Below are 10,856 nucleotides of genomic sequence, written 5' to 3'. Positions count from 1 at the left end.
TATGACCTAGCTCCAGGGCAGGGCACTTCTAACCACAGAACATCTGCTCTTCTCATCCTCCTGCCATGACCTCCTCCCCTCAGAAGCCCCGAGGTGCCTGACCTCATCCTTGGATCAGAATGCCATGTACACCCCATTTTCCCCGTCCGTCTCTGAACCTCTCACATATGGGGGGTGGGGCCTCTGGCTCGCTCATGTGTGTGGGGTTCCATACATATATATGTAATTAAATTGGGTTATTTTCTCCTGTTTGTCTCCTGTAGATTTCATCATTAGACCAGCAGAAAGAACCTAGAAGGGGAGAGGGAAGATTTTCCTCCCCCACACATGTATGCCTCCTGTGTACCTGGGAGAGAGAGACCCAGGAACACTGAGTGACTTGCCAAATGGCAGAGGCCATTCCCTTAAGTATTACCTGCAGCTAGAGACGAAAGATGTTGGGGCTGGGGAGTCAGCTATGGGAGGTGACCAGTTAGACGCAGCAAACAAGAGGAGGGCTGTTCTGCAGATTGAGGTTCATGCCATGGATAACCCACCCCTTCACGTAGGTCGCCTCCTCTTCCCGGGACAGTGAGGGAAACCCCCTTTCAGATGGAGATTTCCCTTGCAAAGTAAATGCCTTTCACAGAGGGAAGCATCTCCTGGGTTTTCAGAGCTTCTCCCATGTCTCCCACTTCTTAAAATCACCCAGCCTAAAGCAATCAATATCTCAAAGAGGCATATTTTGGGGTCGCAAGCTCTGCTCCCCTTCAATAAACAAAGTGTGGTAGATATACACAATGGACTATTATTCAGCCTTAAAAAGGAAGGAAGTTTTGACACATGCTACAACATGGATGAACTTTGAGGACACTATGTTAAGTGAAATAAGCCAGTCACAAAAAGATAAATACTGTACTGGCTCTGGCTGGTTAGCTCAGCTGGTTAGAGCCAAGGTTGCCAGTTCGATCCCCAGTCAGGGCACATACAAAGAGCAACCAATGAATGCTTGAATAAGTGGAACAACAAATCAATGTCTCTTCTCTCTCTCTCTCTCTCTCTCTCTCTCTCTCTATCAAGTCAACCAATAAATAAAAAAATTAAAAGATAAATACTGTATGAAAAAAAAGATAAATACTGTATGATTCCACTTATATGAGGTACCTAGAGTAGTCAAATTCACAGAGACAAAAATTTCGGCCTCCTGGTGCTTACCACAGGCTGTGTTCTTACACTGACTGTACAGAAATAGGAGACAGAGTAAACTTACCCCATATACACCTCAGCTCAGGCTCGTTGCCTGGTCTGTATTGTGAATGGGGAGACATTGAAAAAAAAATTAGAATGGTGGTTGTCAGGGGTTGGGGGAGGAAATAATGGGGTGTTATTGTTTAATTGGTGCAGAGTTTCAGTTTGGGAAGGTGAAAAGAAGTTCTGGAAATGATGGTGGTGATGGTTGCACAACAATGTAAATGAACTGTATGCTTAAAATGGTAACTTTTATGTTTACATATATATATTTTTTAAATGTATTTTTATTGATTTTAGAGAGGAGAGAGAGAGAAAGAGAGAGATCAATGATGAGAGAGAATCATTGATTGGCTGTCACACTGGGGATTGAGCCTGCAACCCGGGCATGTTCCCTGACCGGGAATCAAACCATGACCTTCTGGTTCATAGATTGACGCTCAACCACTGAGCCATGCCGGCCGGGCATGTTTACATATATTTTATCACAACAAAAATATATCCTTAATAATTTTATTTAATAAGATGTTTTAAAGATGAAGAAAATCTTGGAAGCCATCCACCTGTCCATCAGGAGAAGAATGGATAGATGCATGGAGGAGAGTAGACCCACACAATGGACTACTATAGAGCAGTGGGAATCAATGACCTGTACCTGCTCAGGCCAACACAGACGAACCTCACAGGCATAGTAAGGAAAGGGATACATTGCAAAATAATGCTCTCCAATTATATAAAGGTAAAAAACAGTGTTTGGGGATTATATATAATAAAACTATTAAGAAACACAAGAGGAATGACTCACACAAAATTCAAGGCCATGGCTACCTCTGGGTGGTTGGGAGGGAAGGACAAACGGGAGCTTCTGAGGTATTGGTGATGGTCTACTTTCTTCAGCTAGGTGACGGATACATGGGTATTCCCGCTATAATTCTTTAAATTATACATATGTGTTATATACACTTTTTGGTATATATGCCATGTAATAAAAAAAAAAAAAACTATGTAGAAACAAGGCTGGAAGAACTCTAAATGAGATGGTGTCTCAGTAGTGGGGTTCTTTTATTTTCTATTTTTCTGTTTTTTTAAAAGATCCTTTTGTACTTTCATCATAAATGAAGTATTACATTATATTAAGAAAAAAAAATGAAGAGAGATTTCCCTGAAATTTGTTCAGAGAAAAAGGAAGTGAGAGGAAAGGGTGAAAGCTTTGGGCATCCCCTCATTCCAGTAATAAGAGAAGATGACCCTGGGATTTTGAGCAGAATGCTAATTAAGAGAGAACAAGTTGTAACTGCAATCTTCACGAGGGGAACAGTTCCTCCAGAGAGTGAGCTCCCGGCCCCTCTCCTAGGAAATCCCTGCCAGCATCAAGAGTGGGCGGAGGGTTTTGATTCTCTTTTGAGACAAGGGATGTAACCTAGCTAATAAAGGGGTAATATGCAAATTGACCATCACTCCAACATACAAGATGGCCACCCCCATGTGGACACAAGATGGCCACCACAAGATGGCCTGCAGGGGAGGACAGTTAGGGGTGACCGGGCCAGCAGAGGAGGGCAGTTGGGGGAGACCAGGCCTGCAGGGGAGGACAGTTAGGGGCAACTGGGTTGGCAGGGGAGGGCAGTTGGGGGCAATTGGACTGGCAGGGGAGCAGTTAGGCGTCGATCAGGCTGGCAGGGGAGTGGTTGGGAGCCAGCTGTCCTGGATTGTGAGAGGGATGTCCAACTGCCCAGTGGGATCAGGCCTAAATGGGCAGTCAGATGTCCCTCAAGGGGTCCCAGATTGGAGAGGGTGCAGGCTGGGCTGAGGGACAACCCCCCCCCCCCATGCACGAATTTCATGCACCAGGCCTTTAATATATAGATATAAATATAGATATAGATATAGATAGATATAGATATCTGCCTCTATATCTATCTATCTATATATCATTATCTATATCTATATATTTTAGAGAAGAAGAGAGAGGGAGAGATAGAAACATCAATGATGAGAGAGAATCATTTATTGGCTGCCTCCTGCAAGCCCCCCTACTGGGAATCAAGCCTGCAACCTGGGCATGTGCCCTTGACCAGAATCGAACCAGAGACCCTTCAGTCCGCAGGCCTGGGCTAGAAGATCTTTTCTTACGGGGTTGAGGACTTAAACCCGGTCCCTTGGGTATGAGGAACCATGGAGGTGTTTTAACAGGGAAGGGAGGCGGCCAACTTGTCCTTTGCTTTAAGATGAACCTGCCATTTAAATGGCACATGTGATGGTATCATAAGCCAAAGGAAATGTGGGGCACAACCACAGGCAGGTTAGGTAAAGGGCAGGTACAGTTCAAAACTGGAGAGAGAAACCCACGTCTGAACCCTGCTGCACTCCTCGAAGCCTCAGGGCTGCGGGAGTCACGGCGCGTCACTCACGCTCCCTGGGCCTCTGCCCGCTCCCCGCAGCAGTGGGGCTGGTGGGAGCGCCCGATGAGGCGCCACGCACAGCCCTGGCACAGATCCGCGCTCGCCCAAAGAGAAGTCTCCCAGGGACGTTACTCACCCAGAGTCAGTGGCCGAGTTACCTGCCTGGCGCTATTCACCGTACCAGACAAATACAAACAAAACATATATGTGCATGAAAAATGCAGGCAGCAAAGTTGGAATGACTCACACCGACTTGAACATGGGGCTTACCTCTGGCGAAGTGGAAGGAAGCCGAGATTGGAGCTAGAGATGGGGGGTGGGGGGGGTGTTCAGGCTAATCTGCAACGTTTTTATTTTTTTCACACGGCAAATGGATTTTTAGGCTCATCGTGTATTTCAAAATCACTTTTATCATAACCTGACAGCAGCCCTTGGCAGAGAGAGGGTGTTCGGCGATCTCTCCCTTCCGCCCGCTGACAGTGGGATGCAGGTCTCCCGCGGTCCATTTCCTCATCCGCCCGAATTCCGACCCCAGTCCAAGGCCAGAGTTATTTCTGGCCCTTCGCAGCCACGCAATAAACATGTGCAGAGGCCTTCCTGACAGGGTCCGCGGGGCTCCCGGAAGTGGGTTAAAGGTCTTGGTCGGACCCCTGACCCCAAGGTCACCCCCTTAGGCTTCTGGCAGACCCTCAACTCTCCCGGCAGCGCCCACTCTCCTCCCTCCCTTCCGGCCTCAGGGCTCCTGGCAGGAAAGATGGGGAGATGCAGGCCTCCCCTGCCTCCCCAAGGAAAGGCCGCTCCCCCCCCACCCCACCCCCGCACCAAAACGCCCCTTCCCATGAGGAAAACTTCAGCGGTGGCCACCTTGGGGGGGCAAGAGGGAGTTCGTTCTCCATCGTGGACCCTGGTCCCAGGCTGAATGTCTTTTTAATGTTACATTTTAAATGAAATAATTACTATGGATTTCATGAAGAAGTTAGTTCATGAAAACAAAAAAGACTAAGTTTCACAGGAGCTAATCCTGTTTTCATCACTGATTCAGGCCCGGCTGGAGCTCTTGGTGAACGGGTGGCTTGGGGGAGGGGCGGGCACAGAGGGCACTGGCCTTGTGATGACTGAACACAAGATTGGGCGGCGACTCTGGAGGGGAGAGCACCGCTGATGTCTGTCCACGGCACCCAAGTGCTCCCTGGATTCCGTGAGGATCTTGAATTTCAGCCACATAGGAAGCCGTGTCTAGGGTCAGCTGCTTTGTCAGGGAGGAAAACAAAAACAAAAATGGAACGGGATGAACTCACAGAGCGAGGGTGGGCTGTTCTGACAGGTCTCACCTTACCAATATGACCCTGAGGCCAGAGGGCGTGGGATGTGAGATCCAGCTAGAACTAGATCCAACGCAGTGGGGGGCTCCCACAGGACCACAGAGTGAACGCCTGGCCCTTCAACTGCCCCGTGAACTGCGCGTGACCTCCATGTTGCAGGGAGGAAAGAGAGGCTACTGTGGGGAGGGGACATCCCCAAGGTGACTCAGACAGAAAGCGGCTGAGCTTGGCTGAGGATCCCGATCTCCGACCCCAGAGCTTTCTCTCTTACACCCTTGACCTCACTTCTTGGGGTTACAGGGAACCGGGTTTCATTGGCCTTCCTCCATCTGCAGGCGCCGAGGGCCATGCGGATCTAGCCGGAGATACCTGGAATATATTGTTATTTGTCTACACTTATCATTATGTATGGGGTGCTAAGCACTTGTATGTGAAGGGAGTTGCTATCCTGTTCACTGGTGTATCATCAACTTGCGAATGAATGAATGAATGAATGAAGGGCCTCTCATTCCTGCGGATGACCCATTTCCAGAGAAAGAGGTTGTGGCTCAGGGAAGTGAAGGGACTTACTTCAGTGACACAGGAGTCACACCCAGTGCCACCCAGGTCTCCCTTTTCTATTTCCTCCTAAGAGTCAAGGTGGGTTTGACACCCAGCCAGTCCCAGCCAACTCTGAGGAAGCCCAGCACAGTCATCAGCAGGAGGACAGGCCCACCTGCCCTGGATGTCAACCCTCAGCGACACCCATGCACCATGACACACGCTCAGGCTGAGGCCCCAGGAGGACCTGACCACGCGCCCCAGGTCCAGCCCAGGAGCAGGAGGGGAAGGAGGAGCCGGTGGGGAAGGGGCCGCTGCAGAGCCTGCTCAGGAGGAACTGGGTGCAGGCCCTGCCCAACCCCAAGCCACACCACAGACAATGGAGGAACGGGTCCAGGTGAGCTCCAGGTCAGAGAGAAGGTGAGCAGGAGGCACTGAGTCACCCGGCCTGTGACGCTGGCTGCTGGAGGCAGGAGTGCACACTGTCTGGGTGAGAGACCTCACACTCATGAGCTTCACAGCTCTCAGAAAGCAGGGGTGAGCGGCCAGACCCTAAGCAGGGCAGAGGTGCACTATCTAAGATAGTGGTCGGCAAACTCATTAGCCAACAGAGCCAAATATCAACAGTACAACGATTGAAATTTCTTTTGAGAGCCAAATTTTTTAAACTTAAACTATATAGGTAGGTACATTGTTATTAACTTAATTAGGGTACTCCTAAGCTGGCCTTTGCTAAAAACGTCCTCAATCTGATTGAGGTACGTTCGCTGAGGTCGACCCCTTCCAACTCTCCCATCCACACTCGTCTTGTATACTTGTTTCGTCTATCTCCTTTCGTTCATCCTCTCTGTATGTCCAAACCATCTCAACACACCTTTCTCAATCCTCGACACTACATCTTCTTTCACCCCACAACGTTCCCTAAAATTAACTTAATAAACTTTAAAGTTTTAAGTCAACTTCGCACTGTACGTGCGCGCCCACACATGGTATTTTGTGGAGGAGCCACACTCAAGGGGCCAAAGAGCCGCATGTGGCTTGCAAGCCGCGGTTTGCCGACCACTGATCTAAGACAAAGGCCCCCTTCCTGTGTGGACCACATGCTGCTGCTTTTGCATTAACCTTCCCTGGTGTTCCCCCCAGACTAGGAGGGTGTGGGCAAACTGCCATTTAATTGAGCAGATACTATGTGCCCAATTCCATGCTAAGCTCTGGAAATACATCCAGTCACTTAATATGACATAAGCATTACGAATCCCAGCTTAGCAATAAGCAAACCAAGGCACAGAGTGGTTCAGTAACGTGGCCCGGGTCACACAGCCAGGAGAGTGGAGGAGCCAGGATGGAAACATATCTCACATGTTCACTGACCTGGAAGCTCTCCAGACCCGGTCCCTTTGAGTTTTTATGGGTTTTAAGTTTAGGGTAATTTCTTTTGCAGCAATTGATAACTAAGGCACCTGCCTGCCTTCCTCCCCCGGACTAATACCTACTTGTTCTTCAGGTCTCCGCTCACACTCTTCCTCCTCCCGGAAGCCTTTCCTGCCCCCCTGTTGCAGATAGCTGATGGTTTAGCCTCCCGACATCCTCCCCACCTTTGGCAATGTTGCCCTAACTCTTTTTTTTTTTTTTGGAAACCACCCTTCCCCATCTGAATCCCTGTGTGCGGAATGAGGCTGGTTCCACTCCAGGCTCCAGGGCAAGCATGTCAAACTCAAAGGCGAACACGGGCCAAATAAACAAGGTTTAAGTGTATGTGGGCCGCAAAAAACAAAAGCTTCGATTTTCATAGAAACGTAGGTTTGTTTCGATAGAGACGTGCTGAATACAAAGGGCTGAAATAAATGAGTAATTGTTAACATAAAATAATAGAACATTTTAATAACAATGTTTTTTCTTCGACATTCACTTACCAGACACTGAAAAACTGCACAAATTAATAAGCGTAACGCAAATAAACCTATTTTTCTTGTTCTCTGGAAGCTAAATATTTCCTGTTGCACACACCAAACAAGTCAGTCCAAGACTAATGACGTGGCCATCGGCTGCTAAAATATTCGCTGCTGGTATTAGTGGAGAGAAATGGTGCGCCTGCATGAAAGGCACGTAAGGGAAGTGAATGCAACGCAATTATAGTAATCGGTCATTAGCGAGCGTTGTAGTTCGTTATCAATAATTATGTATAACAGGATATTGCAAAAATTAAGTTACACAATTTTTATTAAAACATTTCTTACACACCGTTAAATTGGCTGGGCCGCAAAAATATTCGTTGTGGGCCATATGCTGCCCGCTGGCCTCGAGTTTGACATGCTTGCTCTAGGCTCTGCTGTTCAGCCTAGGCCTGGCCAATCAGCAGGTCCCATTCTCCTGGAGGCTACCATTCAGGGCTGTGACCTAAGCCAGACCCCTGAGGGTCATCCCAGGAGCCTTTGCTGGAGGTATCAGGAAACCGTCATCTTTATCAGCTGCAATTGCTGAGCAAGAAATGATCAGCTTGGAGCTACAGGCAGACATTTCGCCCCAGAAAGAGACAGAGTTCAGACTGACTTACCCCATGGGTAGAATTAGGGACTCCCCTGCCCCTGGCTTCTTGAGAACAGGGAGGTGTCATGTTTATTTCTACATCCAGAGGACCTGTCCTAAAGAGGTGTTCAGTGAGTGAATGAATGAATGAATGTCTTCCGGCTGGTCATGAGACTTTCTTAGAACAAGAAAAGAGACTTGTTTGGTCAGAGGCCTACCTTTTACGAGGCTCAAGTTACCCTCAAGGCTTCTCTGAACTAACAAAGAATTATTATTTCTTAATCTCTCTCTTTATCCAGCCCACAGTGGAACCAGCCACACCCATGGAACACAAACCCGTTTCCTATTACAGAAAAACAAATCTGACCCGGCCATTCCCGTTTAAACAACTTTCAGTGACGTGTTTGCAGGAAGGGGTGAAGGGGAGTGAGCATTTGGATCCAGGGGACATTCTACCCTATAGAACATTCAGTTGTTTATTGATTGATTGATTCGGCAAGCACCTACTATGTGCTGGGCACTGTACCTGTGACTTCATCTTCACAGAAAGCTTTGAGGACCATGTATTCGTTTCCGCAGGGCTGCAGGCACCTCACAGCTGAACTGGGCCTGACGGGCCCATTTCTAAGCTCAAACAATTGTTCCCGGGCCTCCGAAGATCCACTGGCAAGCTGGCCCACATGGACCTCTCGGGAGGGCCGCTGGCTTGCCCAGGCCATTGATCTGAACGATAGAAAGAGTGTCCGAGCCGGAAGCCACATCTTTTCAGACATTGTCTTAGCAGCAACATGCCATCACTTCCGCCGTCTGTTTATTAGAAGTGAGTCAAGTCCAACCTACACTCTAAGGCAGGGGATGACACAAGGGTAAGGATGCCAAGAGGTGGACTAACTGGGGCGGCGGTTTTAGAGGCTACCTGCAACAGGTGAGGTGTTCCTGTCCTTCCTTTGAGTCTCAGACACCCGGCCAGTTCAGCAGTGTGGCCAGGTCGCCCGGCTAGTTGCCCACTTCACTAGCCTGGCTGGGAGACAGGCTGTATAAGCTACCTCCTGCCCTAGAACTGGTTACCCACAATTCAGTGGCTTGAGATTGACGTGTGTTATCTCTCATCGTTTATGAGCCTCGGGAATTCAGAAGCAGCTCGGGTGGGGCCGTTCTTGCCACACAGGCCCCTCTGTAATGATGCCTGAGTTCTTTTTTTTTTTTTAGTATATTTTTATTGATTTCAGAGAGGAAGGGAGAGGGAGAGAGAGAGAAACATCAATGATGAGAGAGAATCATTGATGGGCTTCCTCCTGCATGTGCCACACTGGGAATCGAGCCCACAACCTGGGCATGTGCCCTGACCGGGAATCCAACCGTACCCTCCTGGTTCACAGGTTGACGCTCGACCACTGAGCCACACGGGCCGGGCTCTTGCGTTCATGATGCCGAAGGTGGCTTCTTCCAGAGCAAGCGAGTCGGCAGGTGTAAGCAGAAGCCTCGATGCCCTTTACGAGGGGCCCTCAGGGGTCAGACACTATCATTTCTACAATGACCTGTCGGTTCCCCAGGCCAGCCCTAGTCACTGTGGGAGGTGACCACACGAGGACGTGAGAATATCAGGAGGCCGGCTACCACGGGAGCCACAGCTGTGATGCAGTCTCTCCCCTGGCCAAAGAGCTCCAGAACTTTCCTACTTACCCCTTAGCTCCATCTCCCACTCTCCTTTGGGAGGATGGACCATTGGGACTGGCTGGGTACAGTCCCCACTGAGATCCTCATTGATGTGCCCGCTCCCCACCCTCTGTTCTATGGGAAGACCTGCCTCCCTGGCCCATCCACCCTGGAGAGCTCCGAGCCAAGATGGAGGGGTAGACATTAGCCAATGACCATAACCTGATCACAAACGGTGACAAGTTCTCCCAAGGAAAACTCCACCCTGGAGAGCTCTGAGCCAAGATGGAGGGGTAGACATTAGCCAATGACCATAACCTGGTCACAAACGGTGACAAATTCTCCCAAGGAAAACTGGAGGGTGCCATGCGAGCATAGAATGGGGTCCCTGACCTGTATTGCATTTAGTATTTGAGCCGAGGCTGGGCAGGCGCTCTAGCACCTGGTTCAGGTGGAAGTGTCTCAAGCTACAGAATAACAGGAGCTCAAGCAAGACAGGTGTTTACGTTTCTCTTGCTTAGACATCTGGGTACATGTTTGAGGACAGGTACTCTGCCACTCAGTGACAGGGACCCAGTCTCCTCTATCTTGTTGCTCTACATGGTGTGGCCTTCACCACATGGTCCAGGATGGTGGCATCCAGAGTTTGGGCATCTAGATGGAGAAAGGGACACAGAGGGTGATATACACCAACTATCCCAGAAGCTGCCACAGCCACTTCCCCTTACATATCAATGGCCAGAACTTAGTCACATGGCCACACTTAGCTGCAAGGGAAGCTGGGAAATGAAACTTTCATTTTGAGCAGCCATATACCCAGCCAAAAATTGGGAGCTCCATCATCGTACAAAAATAGCAATATAGTCAACTGTAGCTTTCATTCATTTGCACTGTGCCAGGCACGGACCTTAGCCCTTGGCATACACCAACACATTTCACCCTCACAACAGATCTATGACAAAGGTACTAGTATTGCTCCATTTTCCAGATGAGAAGACTGAGGGAAAGAGGTAAAATAAGTGAGTGGATAAGCTGGACCGCGTACCCATGTCGTTTGGCTCCAGCCTGGGCTCTGTTCACAGTTATGAAGAAAGGGAGAGTGGCTATTGGGAGACATGTGTGTCCTCTGCCCATGCGGCTGGGTGGAAGAAGGAAGGAATGCGCTCCAGGTAAAAGGAACAGG

General features: G+C 49.2%; 1 non-coding gene across 1 annotated transcript; it reads left to right on the top strand.

Moving 5' to 3' along the window:
* The first annotated feature begins 1,177 nt into the window (after positions 1-1,177).
* LOC111824274 lies at positions 1,178-1,309 on the top strand. The gene has a single exon (XR_002827348.1). It is a non-coding gene; the product is annotated as a small nucleolar RNA SNORA51 (small nucleolar RNA).
* Positions 1,310-10,856: the final 9,547 nt, after the last annotated feature.

This window comes from Myotis lucifugus, unplaced genomic scaffold, assembly GCF_000147115.1.
Source record: "Myotis lucifugus unplaced genomic scaffold, Myoluc2.0 scaffold_1101, whole genome shotgun sequence".
Classification (NCBI taxonomy): Eukaryota; Metazoa; Chordata; class Mammalia; order Chiroptera; family Vespertilionidae; genus Myotis; species Myotis lucifugus.
This window is presented reverse-complemented; position numbering and strand designations above follow the sequence as displayed.